The following is a 9,827-nucleotide window of genomic DNA, read 5'->3' as shown; positions in this document are numbered from 1 at the left end:
AATATTCAAGCCATTTGATGGTGTCATGGGTGAGTGTGTCTCACTTCAAACAAAATAAAACACTACTGTTATTCTGAGATTCTAAGTTAGGATTTATGTAAAAATATATAATAATTTTTTTGATATACGACACACATACAAAAAACTACAAAGCATTCACGTAAATCTCTGTGAGTTATTACAAAGTGAATACAGTTGTGTAACCAAGAAATAGAACCAGCATCACTCATGTCCCAAGAACTACTATCTCCCTCCCTTATCTACCACCCCAGTGGTAACTAAGATCTTTTTTCTTTTCTTTTTTTTTTTTTTTTTTTTTGGGAAGAAGTCTCCCTCTTGTCCCCCAGGCTGGAGTGCAATGGTGCGATCTTGGCTCATTGCAACGTCCGCCTCCCGGGCTCAAGCGATTCTCCTGCCTCAGCCTCCCGAGTAACTGGGATTGTAGGCACGCACCACCACGCCCGGCTAATTTTTGTATTTTTAGTAGAGATGGGGTTTCACCATGTTGGCCAAGCTGGTCTTGAACTCCTGACCTCAGGTGATCCGCCCACCTCGGCCTCCCAAAGTGCTGGGATTACAGTCGTGAGCCAACGCGCCCGGCCGATTTTCTTTCTTTTTTTGAGACAGGGTCTAACCCTGTAACCCAGGCTGAAGGGCAATGGTGCCATCATAGCTCACTGCAGCTTCAAGTTCCTATGCTCTAGCTATCCTCACACCTCAGCCACCCGAGAGTAGTTGGGACTACAGGCACACAACCACCACACCCGGCTAATTTAAAGATCTTAAGAGCTAACATTGTACGTCACTTTTGCCTTTTTATACAGCGTTTTATTACAGAAAATTTTAGCCATACATAAAACAAACGAAATAGTATAATAGACCTGTCACCGTGATTCAAGAACTACTCATCTTGTGCCATTTTTGTTTCATCTATACTTCAACCCATTCTACGCCCCCTGCTGTATTTTTTTAATTCTGTTTTTCTTTTGCATGAGGTCAGACGTACACACATTGAAAGGCACAAATCTTAAATGTACAGTTTTTAAAAATAAAATATACCTATATAGGCTTCACCTCTTTTTTTTTAAATTCTTTTTTCTTTTTTCTTTTTTTTTTGAGACGGAGTCTCGCTCTGTCGCCCAGGCTGGAGTGCAGTGGCACGATCTCGGCTCACTGCAAGCTCCGCCTCCCGGGTTCACACCATTCTCCTGCCTCAGCCTCCCTAGTAGCTGGGACTACAGGCGCCCGCCACAACGCCCGGCTAATTTTTTGGATATTTAGTAGAGACGGGGGTTTCACCGTGTTAGCCAGGATGGTCTCGATCTCTTGACCTCGTGATCCACCCGCCTCGGCCTCCCAAAGCGCTGGAATTACAGGGCGTGAGCCACCACGCCTGACTCACCTCTTTTAAGAATAATATTTTCATCATTCTAAGAAAATTTCCTCATATTTCTTCCCAGGCAGTTTTTTTCTACTTTCAGAGGCTATGTTGATTTATTTTCACTCTAGGTTCATTTTTGCCTGCAACCATACAATATGCATTTTATTCCACTTTGTCTCATATATCCAGCTTGTGAGATGCAGTCAGGGTGTGTGCTTCAGTGGCTTGTGTCTTTGTATTGCTGGGTGGTATTCTGTTGTACGAATATCCGCTCTACAATTTGCTGAACCATTTTTCTGTTGATGGACATTTGGGTTGTTTCCTATTTTGGGTTTTTATGAACAAAAGATCTATAAATATTCTTGTACAAACACTTGTTATATTTAATGTAATTCCTTTTTAGCATTTGAGTGACATGTGTATTTTTAGTGGGATGATTGGTGATGTTGAGTGCCTTTTTATATACCTGTTGGCCATTTGTATGTCTTCTTTGGGAAAAATAATCTTTTTCATATTTTTGAATGGGTTGTTACTATTTTCTTTTTTGAGATGGAATCTCACTCTGTCACCCAGGCTGGAGTGCAGTGGCGTGATCTCAGCTCACTGCAACCTCCACCTCCTGAGTTAAAGCGATTCTCCTGCTTCAGCCTCCCGAGTAGATGGGACTACAGGTGCCCGCCACCATGCCCAGATAATTTTTTGTATTTTTAGTAGAGACGGGGTTTCACCGTGTTAGCCAGGATGGTCTCGATCTCCTGACCTCGTGATTGGCCCGCCTCGGCCTCCCAAAGTGCTGGGATTACAGGCGTGAGCCACTGCGCCCGGCCAGGTTGTTGCTATTATCATCTTCTTCATTATTGGTTTGCTTTGAATTTCATGAGTTTCTGCCCCTAAGCCTCTCAAAGTGCTGGGATTACAGGCGAGAGCCACCGCACCTGGCCATATGCCACATTTTCTTTATGCATTTGTTCATCAAAGAACACTTGGGTTGCTTCCACCTTTCCGCTTTCATGAATACTCCTGCAATAAACATGGGTGTGCAGATATGTTTTTCAGGTCCTGCTTTGCATAATTTGCAAAATGATGTTTGACTTATAACTGTTTTTTAAAAAATTTGATTTAAAACACTCCTCAGCAAATGCAAAAGAATGGAAATCATAACAAACAGTCCCTCAGACCACAGTGCAATCAAATTAGAAATCAGGATTAAGAAACTCACTCAAAACCGCCCAACTACATGGAAATTTAACAACCTGCTCCTGAATCACTACTGGGTAAATAACAAAATTAAGGCAGAAATAAATAAGTTCTTTGAAACCAATGAGAACAAAGATACAATGCACCAGAATCTCTGGGACACAGCCAAAGTACTGTTTAGAGGAAAATTTATAGCACTAAATGCCCACAGAAGAAAGCACGAAAGATCTAAAATTGAGACACCCTAACATCACAATTAAAAGAACTAGAGAAGCAAGAGCAAACAAATTCAAAAGCTAGCAGAAGACAAGAAATAACTAAGATCAGAGCAGAACTGAAGGAGATAGAGACACAAAAAAACCCTTCAAAAAATCAATGAATCAAGGAGCTGGTTTTTTGAAAAGATTAACAAACAGATAGACCTAACTAGCCAGACTAATAAAGAAGTAAAGAGAGAAGAATCAATAGACACAATAAAAAATGATAAAGGGGATATCACCACTGATCCCATAGAAATACACAGTACCATCAGAGAATACTATAAACACCTCTTCGCAAATAAACTAGAAAATCTAGAAGAAATGGATAAATTCCTGGACACATACACTCTCCCAAGACTAAACTAGGAAGAAGTCGAATCCCTGAACAGACCAATAACAAGTTCTGAAATTGTGGCAGTAATTAATAGCCTACCAACCATAAAAAGCCCAGGACCAGACAAATTCACAGCCGAATTCCACCAGAGGTACAAAGAGGAGCTGGTACCATTCCTTCTAAAACTATTCCAAACAATAGAAAAAGAGGGACTCCTCCCTAACTCATTTTATGAGGCCAGCATCATCCTGATACCAAAACCTGGCAGAGACACAACAAAAAAAGAAAATTTCAGGCCAATATCCCTGATGAACATCGATGTGAATATCCTCAATAAAATACTGGCAAACTGAATCCAGCAGCACATCAAAAAGCTTATCCACCACGATCAAGTTGGCTTCATCCCTGGGATGCAAGGCTGGTTCAACATACTCAAATCAATAAACGTAATCCATCACATAAACAGAACCAATGACAAAAACCACATGATTATCTCAATAGATGGAGAAACGGCCTTCGATAAAATTCAACAGCCCTTCATGCTAAAAACTCTCAATAAACTAGGTATCAATGGAACATATCTCAAAATAATAAGAGCTACTTATGACAAACCCACAGCCAATATCATACAGAATGGGCAAAAGCTGGAAGCATTCCCTTTGAAAACTGGTACAAGATGACGATGCGCTCTCTGGCCACTCCTATTCAACATAGTGTTGGAAGTTCTGACCAGGGCAATCAGGCAAGAGAAAGAAATAAAGGTATTTAAATAGGAAGAGAGGAAGTCAAATTGTCTCTGTTTGCAGATGACATGATTCTATATTTAGAAAACCCCAGGCCAGGTGCCGTGGCTCAGGCCTGTAATCTCAGCACTTTGGGAGGCTGAGGCGGGTGGATCACGAGGTCAGGAGATCGAGACCATCCTGGCTAACACAGTGAAACCCCCGTCTCTACTAAAAATACAAAAAATTAGCCAGGCATGGTGGCGGGCGCCTGTAGTCCCAGCTACTCAGGAGGCTGAGGCAGGAGAATGGCGTGAACCCAGGAAGCGGAGCTTGCAGTAAGCTGAGATCGTGCCACTGCACTCCAGCCTGGGCGACAGAGCAAGACTCCGTCTCAAAAAAAAAAAAAAAAAAAAAAAAAAACCATCGTCTCAGCCCCAAAACTCCTTAGGCTGATTAAGCAACTTCAGCAAAGTCTCAGGATACAAAATCAATGTGCAAAAATCACAAGCATTCATATACACCAATAATAGACAAGCAGATAGCCAAATCATGAGTGAACTCCCATTCACAATTGCTACAAAGAGAATGAAATAACTAGGAATACAATTTACAATGGACATGAAGGACCTCTTCAAGGAGAACTACAAACCACTGCTCAAGGACATTAGAGAGGACAAAATCAAATGGAAAAACATTTCATGCTCATAGATAAGAAGAATCCATATCGTGAAAATGGCCATGCTGCCCAATGTAATTTATAGATTCAATGCTATCCCCATCAAGCTACCATTGACTTTCTTCACAGAACTAGAAAAAACTACTTTAAATTTCTTATGGAACCAAAAAAAAGCCCGCATTGCCAAGACAACCCTAAGCAAAAATAACAAAGCTGGAGGCATCACGCTACCTGACTTCAAACTAAAATTTAATTTAATTCAATTTAAGCTCTGGATACATACGCAGGTCGTGTAGGTTTGTTCCATAGGTAAATGTGTGCCATGGTGGTTTGCTGCACCTATCACCCCATCACCTAGGTATGAAGCCCCGCATGCATTAGCTATTTATCCTGATGTTCTCCCTCTCCCCACCCCCTGACAGGCCCCAGTGCATGTTTGTCCCCTCCCTGTGTCCATGTGTTCTCATTGTATGACAGTGTATTAAGTCACATGTTAGTGGTATTCCTTCTTCTGTATTAAAGTATGAGACAGGGACACTCTGAGTTTCAGAAGTGAATAGTTTTACCAATTACTCATTAAAGAGAAAAGTCTGGGCCGGGCGCGGTGGCTCACGCCTGTAATCCCAGCACTTTGGGAGGCCGAGGCGGGCAGATCACCTGAAGTCGGGAGTTCAAGACCAGCCTGACCAACATGGAGAAACCCTGTCTCTACTAAAAATACAAAATTAGCTGGGCATGGTGGCGCATGCCTGTAATCACAGCTACTCAGGAGGCTGAGGTAGGAGAATTGCTTGAGCCCAGTAGGCAGAGGTTGCAGTGAGCCAAGATCACGCCATTGCACTCCAGCCTGGGCAACAAGAGTGAAATTCCGTCCCCGCTCCCAAAAAGACAAAAAAAAAAAAAAAAAAAAAAAGAGAGAGAGAAAAAAGTCTGCTTAGTCCATTAATATTCTGATATGTCTTCATAGTAGCAATAGTTAGAACTCCTGAATATTGATTGGTATGGTAGCAAGAAAGAAATCTTCACAGATAAGAAGAGATAAAAGTGCAGATGGGTCAGGCATGGTGGCCTCACACCTGTAATCTCGACACTTTGGGAGGCCTAAGCAGGAGGAATGTTTGAGCCTAGGAGTTCAAGACCAGCCTGGGCAACATAGTGAGATCTCATCTCTACAAAAAATTTAAAAATTAGCCAGGCATGCTGGCATGTGCCTGTGGTCCCTGCTACTCAGGAGGCTGAGGTGAAAAGATTTCTTGAGCCCAGGAGGTCAAGGCTGCAGTGAGCTGTGAACACACCACTGCACTCCAGCCTCGGTGATGGGGCAAGAACCTTTCTCAAAAAGTGCAGATAACTCCTCTCTGGTGGGAAATAAGTTTATTTTGAATGTAATTTTCTAAACACTTAGCCTCAGTTTAAAAAATAAAGGAAGCATTTTGTTTTGTTTTGTTTTTTGTTTTTTGAGATGGAGTTTTGTTCCTGTTGCCCAAGCTAGAATGCAATGGCATGCTCTCGGCTCACTGCAACCTCCGCCTCCTGGGTTCAAGCGATTCTCCTACTTCAGCCTCCGGAGTCGCTGGGATTACAGGCCCCTGCCACCATGCCTGGCTAATTTTTTTCTATTTTTAGTAGAGACAGGCTGGTCTTGAACTCCTGACCTCAGGTGATCCACCTGCCTCAGCCTCCCAAAGTGCTGGGATTACAGGTGTGAGACACTGCGCCCGGCCAGAGGCATGTTTTTTACATAGATCACGGTATCCGAAGAACATGAATGCTTCTTGAGTGTAATCTGTATTTTGGCCATTGGGAAAACAGTGGATTTTGAAATGCTTTTTTTCAGTCTGTTCGTAAACTTAATTTGTTTTAATAAAGGAAACAGAATGGTTTTTATCGTGTTAACACTGTTGTATATTGACTGACGTGTTATCTTACGAAAAATGTTAGCATATTCCACCTTGCTGAAGGTCCTAGGTAGCAGATGGTAATACTGTACTACTGGGTAATACATGCCAATCATCTCTAGCAATCCTTATTCCCAGTGGCATTACACTCCAGATAGTGTGGAGAATATTGATCCCGTATGTTATATTTTTATTATTTACTTGTGTGACTACTGAGATATTACGATGGTTATAATAAACATTTTAGGGCCAAGAGCAGTGACTCATGCCTGTAATTCCAGCACTTTGGGAGGCCAAGGCAGGTGGATCATGAGGTCAGGAGTTTGAGAACAGCCTGGCCAACATGGTGAAACCCTGTCTCTAAAATACGAAAATTAGCTGGGGGCAGTGGTGCGCACCTGTAGTCCCAGCTACTCGGGAGGCTGAGGCAGGAGAATTGCTTGAACCTGGGAAGCAGGTTGCAGTGAGCCGATATCGAGCCACTGCACTCCAGTGTGGGTGACAGAGTGAGACTCTGTCTCAAAAAAAAAAAAAATTTATAGGAGTTTATAAATAATAAACTGTACCTTTATAGGAGTTTATAAATAATAAACTGTACCTTTATAGCAGTTTATAAATAATAAACTGTACCTTTATAGGAGTTTATAAATAATAAACTGTACCTTTATAGGAGTTTATAAATAATAAACTGTACCTTTCTTAATCTTGAATTTTACCATCATGTTTTTTCACAAGCCACACTTCTAGGCCCACAAAACACATGCATATTTTGGGTTTTGATTTACATTGACAAATATACAATTATATCAATCCAAAGATAAATTTTAGGAGTATGAGAACTATGGAGTGTCTGTGTGAGAGAGGCGGGAGAGAGAGGGAAAGATAGAGTGCCTGTGTTTATAAGAAAAGGAAAATATTAGAACCAAACAGATAATTTCAGAAAAAAAAAGAGTTGAAGGTATGCTAACAAACTAGAAACCTCACAGATTCTGTAAAGCACACCTTTTTTTCTTTTTTCTTTTTTTTTTTTGAGACAGTGTCTTGCTCTGTTGCCCAGGCTGGAGTGCAGTGACTCGATCTTGGCTAACCGCAACCTCCGCCTCCCAGGTTCAAGCGATCCTCCTGCGTTAGCCGCCCGAGTAGCTGGGGTTATAGGCGCCCACCATCACGCCCAGCTAATTTTTGTATTTTTAATAGAGACGGGGTTTCCTTATGTTGGCCAGGTTGGTCTTGAACTGCTGACCTCAAGTGATCTGCCATCTCCGCCTCCCAAAGTTCTGGGATTAAAGGTGTGAGCTACTGAGCCCAGCTAGCAAACCTATTTTCTCCACACTGAATTCATTTCTCAGAATATCATGGCTCCCGGTCCAGAATCTCTTCCTTCAAATACTATTTTTTTTTCTGCTTTTTACTCATGCAAGAAGTATGACATGATTTACTTATTCCTGCACTTATGAAATATCGTGTATATGATACGCGTATGAATTTTAAGAATGTTTTTTCATGAAATTTAATGGTGTTGAGAAATTTATCCAAAGATGCGAATAATTCCACAGTGAGTGTTACATTTTATTTAATACATTCCATTTTTTTCTTCTCAATTGAAGAACTCTATTTAAGCCAATTCTAAAAAGTTATTGTTCCTTTCCTTTTCCTTTCAAAATAGCTTTATTGAGGTATAACTGACACACAGTAAACTACACAGTTAAAGTATGTAATTTGATAAGATTTGACATGTGTGTACACCCAGGAAACCATTGCCACAGTCACGCTGATAAATATCATCCCCTGAAAGTTTCCTGTGATCCCTTCTTCCCAGAAACCCCCCCTAAACTCTTCCCCCTACCCCCTGTTGTCCCTGATCTGCTTTCTGTATTTATGGATATTTTGCATTTTCTTTTTTTTTTTTTTTTTGAGACGGAGTCTCACTCTGTCGCCCAGGCTGGAGTGCACTGGCGCGATCTCGGCTCACTGCAACCTCCGCCTCCCGGGTTCACGCCATTCTCCTGCCTCAGCCTCCCGAGTAGCTGGGACTACAGGCAACTGCCAGCACGCCCGACTGATTTTTTGTATTTTTAGTAGCGACGGGGTTTCACCGTGTTAGCCAGGATGGTCTCGATCTCATGACCTCGTGATCCACTCGCCTCAGTCTCCCAAAGTGCTGGCATGACAGGCGTGAGCCACCACAACCGGCAGCTTATCACGTTTTTTCACAGTGAGAGCCTCCCAGCGCCACTGCTTCTAGTCAGCCGTCTTGGCCCCGCCCCCCAGAATTTTTCAGGCAGAAGTGGGAACAATGGCGTCTACGTTCTTTACATGGTGGAGCAGAAACTGAAGGTCTCTGATTTTATGTTCGGAGGTTTCACTGCTGACACGTTTGGTGCCTAATATCTTATTTTCGCCCTTATGACTCACTTCTAGAAAAGGCAGTAAGAAAGCCCAGGTGCTCCCTTATTTGGTGCCAGCATGAAAATCGAACTGCAGGATCTCCTGCCGGGGCTCATGTAAACACAAACTTTCACCAAGGCCCCAAACAATAAACCTCTAAAAATTAAAATATAGGCCTTTTTTTTTTTAACTCTCTGAAGCCATTTTGCACCTACTTGAGGGGCCTGACCTGGTCTCTAAAGACGTCAGTTATGAAGGTAATAAACACTTTATACCCTCTGGGTGCATAATTAGCATCATCAATTAGATGATATGTACATTGCAAATACATTTGGCAAATTTGTTCTATTAATCCCATAGATCTTTACATATCAATGAATGCTGCTGTGTTGGGAGCAAGCCCCCCAAAACCTGGCCATAAACTGGCCCCCAAACTGGCCATAAACAGAATCTCTGCAGCACTGTGACATGTTCATAATGGCCCTAACGCCCAATCTGGAAGGTTGTGGGTTTACAGGAATGAGGACAAGGAACACCTGGCCCACCCAGGGCGGAAAACTGCTTAAAGGCATTCTTAAGCCACAAACGATAGCATGACTGATCTGTGCCTTAAGGACATGTTCCTGCTGCAGTTATATAGCCCAACATAGTCCTTTAATTCAGCCCATCCCTTCATTTCCCATAAGGGATACTTTTAGTTAATTTAATATCTATAGAAACAATGCTAATGACTGGTTTGCTGTTAATAAATACGTGGGTAAATCTCTGTTTGGGGCTCTCAGCTCTGAAGGCTGTGAGACCCCTGATTTCCCACTTCACACTTCTATATTTCTGTGTGTGTGTCTTTAATTCATCTAGCGCTGCTGGGTTAGGATCTCCCCGACTGAGATGGTCTCGGCAAGTGGTGTCCATTGTGGGGGCTCAAATCCAGGTTGAAGGGTCACTGGAGCGACGGTTGGAGAATGTGG

Source organism: Pongo pygmaeus, chromosome 1, assembly GCF_028885625.2.
Source record: "Pongo pygmaeus isolate AG05252 chromosome 1, NHGRI_mPonPyg2-v2.0_pri, whole genome shotgun sequence".
Taxonomy (NCBI): Eukaryota; Metazoa; Chordata; class Mammalia; order Primates; family Hominidae; genus Pongo; species Pongo pygmaeus.
The sequence above is the reverse complement of the archived record's forward strand: the minus strand, read 5'-3'. Positions refer to the sequence as shown.